We start from the raw sequence: 10,329 nt of genomic DNA, 5'->3' as shown, positions 1-10,329 counted from the left end.
TTTTTTTTTTTTTTTTTTTTTTTGGTATTTTAGCGAAGGGTCTACAGTGTTCAGGGTCTCACTACTAGATTGGACTCACAGTGATCTGCCTGTTTACAGCCTCCCAAGAGCTGAGAATATAGGTATGCGCTGCCAGACCCAGTCTTAACTGCCATCTCAGCGTGCCCCAGGGGTGGGGCCAGCACAGCAGACCTGGGTATTGACCCGTACCTGCTTGCAGGTGCTTTAATCTGCTGAACTTCTTGATCAGCCCTAAATTCTGAAATCTGAAACATGTCTGCTCCCATATTTTAGACAATGGATGCTCAGCTGTTCTGTCTTACATCCCCAAGGGCTAGTCTTGTGATAGCCCCGTGGGCCATGGTATATGGATTCATTCAGTTCATTTCTGCCAATGTTCCCATTTCATAGGCCAGCACACTGGGGCAGAGGCTCAAGCCACATCTCCCAGAGCTCCTTCTCCCCATCCCTCCCCTGTCCACAGAATCTCCTCTATGTATACCTGTGTTTGATCCTGGGTGTCCTCAGACACAGCAGCTGGGTCAAGACAGACCCAGAACCTGGTCACGAAGCCCTGGTACTATAGGGCTAGGGCATCTGCTATGGGTCAGGGCCAGGACCCCTGAGCAGTTGAACTGGGCTGGCCAGAACCAGGCCTGTTCATACTCTCACACCTAAGGAAAGAAAGGAAGAGGGGAATTGGGTGTCCTCCATCAAGTAGCCCCCTGGATGTGCCAGGGCCACCCTGGGAGCACTCATTCTGGTGGCCCTAAGTCTCTCAGTGCGCTAGGAAGGACCTGGCTGCTCTGACAAGGCAGGTGCTGCTGACAGCTTGAGGCCCAGCAGGCAGAGACAATGGCAAGGCTGAGCCTCCGGCCGCATAGCAGAAGGAGAACAGGAGGAGAGGAAGCTGCGCTGCTCTGCCCTGCCCTGCTCTGCCCTGCCCTGTGCTACCCTGCCCTGTGCTGCCCTGCTCTGCCCTGCCCTGCCCTGCCCTGCCCTGCCCTGCCCTGCCCTACCCTGACTGTAGAACCAAAGTACAGAGGGCAGGAGAGAATGGATGCCCAGACATGGGAGTGGATCTAATGCTCACTTCATAAACGGGGAAACTGAGACTTAGAGGAGGACACTGAGGTCATTATCACTCTGCCAGAATCAGGGTATCACATCCTATCATCTAAGGAGGGGCCTGATAATTCTCAAGCCCCATTACAGGAATGAAAGAGTGATCACGCAGGCAGTGGCCACTGGGATGCAGAACTTGCAAAAGAACAAGTCTGATCCTCCCTGGTGGGGGCCTGCCCTTAGCTAAGGACGGCAAAGGAGCCAGTGAGCCTGTCTCAGGAAGGCCAACAGAATGGGCATTAGAGACTCAACTCAAGGACCTGTCCAGAGAACTGCTGGGCACCTCCCTTTCCACGCCCAAGCAAGACCTGCTCTGCCCTGAGTGGGAGCCAGACTTGCCTCAAGGAGATGGGACCTGTCCTGGAGTTGGGGCTGCAGCAGGACAGCCTCCTTGCTAAAAGGGCTGGGCTATTAGTAGAGATTAAAACCCAAAGACTGCCAGGTTTACCCCAGAGCCTCTGAACCAGAAGTTGGGATGGAGCCAGGACTCTGGATCATCTAAACTACCAGAGAAATCCCAAGAAGGAAGGACCAGCAAGGACACAGCAGCTCTCCTGGTGCTGAAATGCTCCAATTCTGCAGTTCCAGGTTCTCTGTCTCAAAGCGGCTGAGACTTTACAAAGAACCCATGACGTGTGAACATCAGTGGTTCTGCACATTCAAAGCCTCCACAACTACGATTTTATGATCCCGAGACTTGGTGACACAGCCCTCAATCTATGTCCAAAGGAGACGGGACGAGAGTCCTGAGTCCTGCAGGCACTTAGACGCCTCATGGCCAGGCTCCTGGTGCAGGGGAAACCATGGCATGCACAGAGTGGTCCCACAGGAGGAAAGATGGCAGGGAGGGAGGAAAGAAGGAAGGAAGCTATGGATGTCCGCAAGCTAGAACAGCTACCTTCACGTATTAATGTTAGCTCCGAATATCTAAGGATTCTCCAACAGCCACCTCAAAAACATAAAACCTTTTGGGTGGAAGGACAACAAGCTGAGAATGAAGGATGTACTTCCAATTATTTAATTCTTTATCATGAGTAAAGTATTAAGAATTAAAATTTGTCCTTAGAACTGTTTAATATTCCACCAGGAGTAGGCAAACAACTTGGAATTAACAAGGAATGGGACCGGGGCTATGGTTCCCCCTGCGTCTGTGTACTTGTCTTTCCTCTCCCACCCACTGAGGTGTCAACCCCATGAGGTAAAGCTTTGTGCACTGCTGTGTCCCCAGCCTCCTGGCTCAGGTGGAGCACATGGACATGCTTGTCAGCTATTTGCTGAAAGCACGAGTGATGTTAAATTAGACAGCCTCAGGCCTGTGTCACCAACACTCAACAAGTCAAGACCTCTAGGATTCCCTAAGAAGGGAAAGGAGAGGCCTGAGAGAACAGAGAAGCCAGGGCTGGAACTGAAGGAGGTATATAAGAGAGGTGCAGGTGTGTTTGTCCCTCTGAGTTTGCACCAGCCCTGCCCAGATCTGTTTCCACAAGGCTAAGGCCTGGACCTCTAGGAAGATCTGCTTTTTTTTTTTTTTTTTTTTTTTTTAACCTGATACAGGGTTTCACTAAGTACCTAAAGGTGTTCTGAAACTTGTGATCCTCTTGCCTTAGCTTCCTGTGGGATTACAGGTTTGTGCTCCCACATCTAGCTTAGAAGTCCCAGTCCTGAGCGCCCCACCTGGCTTGAGCCTCACACTGTCGTAGTCCCAGGTCCCCACTGGCCTCTGCCCTCCATGTGACCCACTCAGTCCCCACCACTTGCTGGACCATGCCAAGCTCCCATGCCCTCCACCACCCACCCAACCCCATCAACCTCAGTGTCTGGCTTTGGCCTGGTACCAGAAGCCCCAAGGCAGAGGGTCGGACCGGGGGATGGCGCGGCTGCTGCCACCCAGAACACCAGCTGCTGGCAGTGATTTATTTTTGCTTTAAGTGCCGGAGAATTGCAGGGCTGGAGCCAGCACTTGAGGGGCTCAGGCTGCAGCTGGAGAAAGGGGGAGGTGGGCAGGGGTGAGGGCTCACCTCACCAAGCCCCATGGCTCCTCCTTGACCGCCCTCACCCTGTCCTCTCAGCCTCCATCATACACAGCCCAACAGCTCTGTCTCCTTGTGCTCCCTCCTCCTGCCCCCTCAAGTCTCCAGACAGCTGCAAGTAGGTTTCAGAGCACAGAGCTGCCCTGCCTCCCTGTGCTGCTCCCCACACCGTGCTTCTAATGAGCTGCCGGACCTGGGGGCAGGGCTTTGCCCTGCCCTCCTGTCAGGGTCCCCACTCCCACAGTGTGTCACAGTGTCTACTCACACCCCAATGTACCCCTCCTTTTGGGAACAGAGCAACTACAAAGGGCTCCGGGTCTCCTGGTACCTGGTTCCTCTTCTGCCTCTGGTGACCTCAGAAGTGAAGGCCCTATGCCTGCCCACGTGGATAGCCAAACTGAGAGGCCCAGCCCCAACCCTGTCTGCTCAGGCGCGGACCAAAGCAGGCTAACCAGAAAGCACCGGCTCTCTTGACAACTAGGGAACTGCTAAAAGTGATCATAACAAAATTTTTAAAGTTAAATATAACTTGGGTGTGCCAGGAGATTAGAAAGGGAAAGGGGAATAACACTGACATAAAACACAAGCAGCCAGAGGAGTCTGAAAATGCTTACCTGAGCAAAAACTAAAGAATCCCCCACCACACCACCTCCAAAGGCCACTGCCCTATAAGCTTCCATCAAAGGAAGAAAGGTGATGAGAGTCTTCAATTTAAAGGAGTCAGTGGAGCTCAACTCCCTGGGTCTCCATTTGCTCAGCTCTACAAGGAACCAGCTTTCAGCACTTGCAGTTGGAGGTTGGAGTAGAGACCCCCAGAGCTGGGACACTACTAGGCTCAGAGCTTGCAGCAGGTGAGGGCTACATAAAGAGCTCAATACAGCAGAGAGACCTGACATAAATTCCAACTCCTTTCCCCTCAGCCAGACAGATGGCTGGCCAAAGGCTCAGCAGAAACATCTGAATCCCAGCTCCGCCGCCAACAAGCTCCACAATTCTGGAACAATGACATCAGCCTTCTGAAGCTCAGTATTCCCATCTTCAGAATGGCTAGAAATGTCCATGGCTATGACTGCTGCTGTTCACATGCTCTGAGCAGGCACCACGCACAGCCAAAGCAATCCATCCATGCCCCAACTATACACTGCCTAGTGCTGTAGGCCCAGAGGATACAGCTGTGGGGGGACAGGACCAAAATTCTGCAAATACAAAGGAACTTATATTTCAAGGGCAAAGAGACAATAAACAAACAGCACACTCTTTGGTAGAGACACAAGTTTACGGAAAACTCAAGCAGGAGATGTTGAACGTCCTGCAAGAGTGGATAGAGTGTTTTGCAGGAGTCAAAAAGACCTCCGCAAGGAGGTGGCTTCTAGGCAAGATCTGACAGTGGTGAGGGAGAGGCTGTGTAGGGATCCTGGAAAGAGCAGCCTGAGCAAGAGTAGTAGTACATGCCAAGGTCCTGAGGCAGAAGCAGGCCTGGTCTAAGGAGACATAAACAAGGAGGGCAGGTGAGGGGCCAGAGAGGACAGTGTGAGATGGGAGGGAGGCCAGCCTGAAGCTGGAGGAGGGCCCTCACACAGCAGGTGGGACACACAGTAGGGACTCAAGCAACAGTGCCCTGAGGGAAGCCTGTTGCTCCCAAAGCTTTCCTGTTGGTTCCTTGGCTTCTCTCCAAGCCTGTCCTTCGAAGAGGCTCGGGCTACAGGTGAGAGGTAGAGGGGAGACTTCAGCTGCCAAAGGTCTGAAGGAAAGGCTAGGGGGTCCCAGACAGGTTCCGGGAAGCTGCGCTCACTGATTAAGAGCAGCACTAATGCCCAGCTGGGACAGAAAAGACTCCCAGCATGGCTGGCGGCACTGCAGGACTGCAGGCTCATGAGGGGCTGGGCTGGGGTCCCTAGCATCCCTACAGCCTCACACTGCCTCTGCAGCTGCCACTCAGCAGCCAAGGAGGACAGCCTGAGCTGGTGGCATCAGAGAAGATGGCAGAGGGAGCAGGGGGTAGAGAGGGAGGACACACTGCGACACAGGCCACAATTGAGACTACGTCTGCTACAGCCAATTGCTTCCCGTCTCCAGGCCTGTTTTCCCCCATGACCAAGGGAAGGCCAGGCTGGAGTGACAGACTTCCCAAGGCACTGACACCAGGACTATTCATATGCCTCCTTTCCAGGGCCCCCTTCGCATACCTGAAGACCCCTTTTGCATGCCCCCGGAAACACATCACAAGGTTGACATATCCATTTCCCCCATCCTGGGGTTTCAGTCCCACTTCACAGACAAGAAACCGAGGCTAGCAGTGACTGTCCTGCTGGCACCACCACCTCCCTGGCACTGCTTGTCTGCCCTCAGGCCTCCTCCCACACAGTGACATCCATTGATTCAAAGGCCATTCATTCAGCACTTCTGTAAGCAGGACACTTCAAAGTGGACTGCCAGGGTCTCCATCCTCAGCACCCACACCCATCACAGCTAGCACCCTCATGGAGCATCTACTGAGCACCTACTGCATGCCAGGTCTTCACTAGGTCCTAAGGATGCAGCTCCCTGGGAGCTAGAATGCAGGGAGACACAGGGAGTCCAAGCAACCTGGCACACATATACCTAGGTCAGAGTGTCTGTGGTCCAAGCGAAGGTGTGATCTGTCCCAAGGAAAGCTCCAAGGTTCTGAGTTGGAAGTACTCAGGCTGTGGCCCCTCCAGAGCCTGCCCCACCTCCAGTCCCTGTCTGTATGATGGAGCTAATGCCGCCCTCCGCTCTGGCAGGCCATTAGGAAATTAAATAAGCTGGCAGAGCACTGGGCCCTCGGCCAGTGCCCAGCCAGGGCTCTGGTCCTGCCCTAGACCCAGCTCCTCTGGAAAACCCACCTGCCCCTGCTGAGCACCCTGCCCCACACCCACAACTCCTGTGAAGCCTCAGGCACCCTGCCTGTGGCCCAGTTTTGGGCAGCTCACTTTCATCTGCAGCCTTTCCCTGCTGCTGCCAGCTCCCCAAAGCACAGCCCTTTCCCAAGCAGCCTCCTTCATGGTGCTAAGCCCACACCCACCACTCCTTCCGCGTGGCTGGCCCAGCCTTCACCCCTCCTGCTACCCATCAGCTGCCCTTCCTGGCCTTTCCTTGATGCCAGCCTATGGCAGAGTTCCAATGGCAGGCCTCAGGGGCGGGGCAGGTGTGTCCATGTGTCCGTCACATTAAAGCCCTGGCTAAGGCCCAGCCACAGCACTGACTGCACCTGTCAAAGGGACAGCCCAAGCCACAGCTAGGCTAGGAGCAGGGGTTGAGGGTGACTACTGCACAGAATCAGGGAGTGAGGACTGGGGGTAGGTGAGAACCATAGAGGTTTCTGGGAGTGACAACATAGTCACTTCCACCCCAGCTGTGTGCCAAGCCCTCCAGTGCCACCTTGGTGTTGGCAACACGAACCAAGACTCTGAAGGAATGGCTAGGCCAGAGGAAACTGCCCACTGTCTGCACTGACCCCAGTACTGGCCCACTGGTCCCAGTTTCTACACTGCACAAACACAGGGCAGTACCGTTACTGGTACTGTTACTACTATTACTGCTGTTGTCATTATTATTTCAATCCACCCAGTGTTCCTTGTTCCCTTTGCTGCAGACCTACAGAAAAGGATACAGTAACCCTGGGTTTACAGAGTGCCTACTGTATGTGTTCCAGCAGTGCTCCAGGGGAGAAGAGGGTCTGGCCCTGCTATGCAGCACACTGGCCTCCCTCTGTCCCAAGGGTGCTCAGGGGCTTCCCCTTTCAGACCTGCCCTATGTCAGACTTGATGCCACCTGACACTGCCCTCCTAAGGGCCCCTCCTGGAGCAGCCAACCTTGGATCCCAAAGATGGTTGGAGGGGCCACCAGAAAACCGAGGGACAGACTTGCTGGAAGTCTCTTTGGCCACCCCTGGGAGACAGTGAAGTGAGAGGGGCTCTTTTTAGAACACAGGAGGGAAAGCTCCTCAGAAAGACTCAGAGCCTCTGGGGCTGTGCTATACCTCTCCTCCCCAGTCCTCTCCTGCCACATGGCGGCAGTCCAGGGTGGAGCTTTGAGAGGAGGGGCTTTGGTCTCAGCTTAGCGCAGGTGAGGCTGGGGTCCAGTCCAGGGAGGACAGCAGCCAAGGGCTAGCCTCCACTGGCATCTCAAGGAGGGGGTGAAGGGTAGGCCGGAGGCTAACGCCTTCTGGGTTGGCACCTTCAAGGAGGCGGCTGCCGATTTCAGCGGCGTGTGGGCGCCTCAGCGCTCCCAGGAGACAGAGTCTGGGAACCAGGTTCTGGGAGGCAGACTCAGGGGGCAGGAGGTCCCCAGAGCTTTGATGCAGGGCTCAGGCCTAGGCACGCCGGGGAATGAAGAAGAAACTAGAAATGGCCACAGGCATAGCAAAACTACAGGATGGGTACGCCCCCTGAGAATTGGGGGCCCTGCTCCCTGCGCATCCAGACTGTAGGGGGGCAGGACCTCCCAGAACTAGAGACCACCGCCAAACAACGCTATCAGATGACTCTCATTCCAAACATTGCTTTTAAGACATGCACATGACATGTGAACAAGACAGACAGGCATGGGCCTCCACTCCCATCTGGAGCAACCCCCACCCCACCCCACCCCAGGAGTTCCCCACCCCAGCCACCACTTCCAAGAGCCCTGATCGCCTTCCAGCTCTTCCCCCACACACACCTCCTGCAGGACACTCAAAGCAGACTTGTGAGTACTTGAGGGCCCACCAGCCCTGAGCCCCTGCGGGCTTCCAAGGCCACTTTTAAAAAGCAAAAAGAAGCCGCTGGACTTGTCGGCTGAATCGCTGACCGAGAACCATTTCCAGAATATTTTTACTCCACCAGAAAACAGGAGATGGAAAAGAGAAACAACCCCAAAGACCCGCAGCTCTCGGACCAGGGTCTTCTTCGGGGCCTCTCTTAAAGCCTAAACGTCCCTTAGTACCCGCAGCTTGATGGAGGGGTCTCGGAGAAGGTCACACCTCGGACCCATGCCGTGCGCAAAGTGGCTCTCGCCGGCTCCCTCCCGAGGCCCCTCATGCAAACCGAGCAGAGGGGGACCTAGGGCTTCTCAAAGTTTCCCAAAGCACCCCCCGACAAAGGCTAGCCTGGAGCAAAGTTCCCTGGTGGCAGTAGCCGGAGACATGGCAGCGGAAGAAAAGCTCGCAGTCAGCATTTCCTCGGATGGTTCACCAAGGGGGAAATACGCGAGCAAGAAAAAGCCCTCCGGCCCCACCTTCCCTTCCCTGTTGCTGCACCACCTCTTGCTCACTGAGGGCCGGAGAGACTGCCTGAGGGTAGCTGGGGCCCGGCCCGCGGGGTTCGTGCGCCGGCAGCTGCGCTCTTACCTTGGTAGCTGGCAGGGGCGCGGCGCGCTCCGCGTCCTCCGAGCTCCGGGCGGCGGATTCTGGCCCCGGCAGCCGCTGCACTGACTGCATCGCAGCCGCCGCCGCCGCCGCCTCAGGACAGCCCCCGGGGGCGCTCCATGCCCGGGGACGCGTCGGCCCAGGCGCGGATCGCCCCGGTCCAGCCACGGGTCGGGGGCGCGCCTGGACGGCGCCCCCGGCCGCGGGGCGCTCGCTCTGGCTGTGCGGCTGGCGCGGGTCCCTTAGTCCCGCTGTGAGCACAGCCGGCCCAACCCCTCCCCCGCCGGCTGTTATCTGATCCCGGCCAGGGCCGGGAGCGCTCCCCCACGCCTGGGTCCCGGGCACCTCCCAGCGGGTTTCCGCCGCGCCAGACCCCTTCCCCCGGCTACGGTTCCCAGGGAGGCGGTGCGGCGGCGGTGTGGCCGGGGGAAAACAGAGAGCGAGGAATGGAGGGCGAGGAGGCGGCGGAAGGCAGAAGCTCGGCGCGCACCCAGCTCCGCGCCCCGCTGCCACCGTTGGCCAGCTCCGCAACTCCTCTAACTCTCCGCCGAGAGCATGCCCGCCCCGCGCCGCCACTGCCCCCGCCCACCGCGGCCCTGACCTGGCCCGGCGCCCCCTTCTAGCCCCAAGCCACCCCCCTCCCACACGCACACACACTGCCAACCACTTGCGCACTGGGGCGTGCACATACATACACACATACACACACACACACTCACGCACAAGCACATCCTCCCAGAGACACGCGCGCTCACAGGTGCATGGCAAGCATACACACAGGCAAGGAAATCTTGGACATGCATGCACATAGTTGGCTACACAGTCTCAGCATCTCATCCACACGTGCCTAATACATGCTGTAATATGCAGGGTGGCTGCAGGTGCACAGGCTCACACGTGCACATGCACAGTGGTATCTGTACTTGTGCATAGATGCACATATCTGAGCTTGTGCATTCCCTCAGAATAATTTCCTCATGCACAGTAAGCACACACACACACTCGCATGGGTGCACGTGCACACACACACACACACACACACACACACACATGCGGGCCTTAATGGCACTTCTCTTCTCCCCATCTTGTGCTCTGGCTTCTCCCATCTCCTGCTTTCTCCCCTGCTCCTCTCTCATCCCCTCTCTGCTAACTTGAGCCCCATGTGACCCCCTGCTTTTGCCCAACCCTGACTAAGGCTCAGGCTCTCTCCCCAGCCTGTCCCCAAGTGCCCTGCTCTTCCAGGCTCCTGAGGTGTATTGTCTGAGCCTCACATTCTCTGCTTCCCACAGGGCTCAGGCCTTTCATCCTGGCAGACAGATGAACGCAGCCCAGCCCTGGCCCAGGGAAACCCCATTTTATCACTGACCTGAACCCCAGTTCAGCCCTAGGACCACAGGACTGGACTGATGAGGCAGGTTCATGCCCAGAGCACGAGCCTTAAAGGGCTCCCTGGCCCTCTTGGCCTCTGCTTCCCCTTTAATGTGAAATATAATTATGTGTCTGCACAGCAGGGAGACTGGCTGCAGGATTCTAACCAAGGAGGACAGCTCTGGCCACCGCCCAGATCACTGGCAGCTTAGCACAGAGCCCTCTGCAGGCTCTGCCAGCCTGGGTTCCAGGCCCCAGGCTGTTGCCCCAGGCTCCAGGGTCACCCAGGACACTCCACCACCTCAGCTGGGGAGAAAGCAGGAGATGGGAGAAGCCAGAGCACAAGATGGGGAGAAGAGAAGTGCCATTAAGGCGCACATGTGTGTGTGTGTGTGTGTGTGTGTGTGTGTGTGTGTGTGTGCACGTGCACCCATACTGAGT

General features: G+C 56.5%; 1 protein-coding gene across 4 annotated transcripts in view; it reads right to left on the bottom strand.

The window, feature by feature from the left end:
• Window positions 1–9,032, bottom strand: part of Kcnj12 (potassium voltage-gated channel subfamily J member 12) — a 42,791-nt gene extending 33,759 nt beyond the window's left edge. For 3 of the 4 annotated variants that reach the window (XM_023700172.1, XM_023700166.1, XM_023700171.1), the window contains exon 1: window positions 8,503–9,032. The gene's annotated coding sequence lies outside the window, so the exon portion shown is untranslated. Of the gene's footprint in view, window positions 1–502; window positions 675–8,502 lie in introns of all 4 variants that reach the window. The other variant, XM_023700167.1, reaches the window with a different exon arrangement.
• Window positions 9,033–10,329: the final 1,297 nt, after the last annotated feature.

The sequence above is a fragment of the Octodon degus genome, unplaced genomic scaffold (genome assembly GCF_000260255.1).
Source record: "Octodon degus isolate 3935 unplaced genomic scaffold, OctDeg1.0 scaffold00122, whole genome shotgun sequence".
Taxonomy (NCBI): domain Eukaryota; kingdom Metazoa; phylum Chordata; class Mammalia; order Rodentia; family Octodontidae; genus Octodon; species Octodon degus.
Note: the sequence above shows the minus strand (reverse complement) of the source record. Positions and strands in the feature narration are given on the sequence as shown.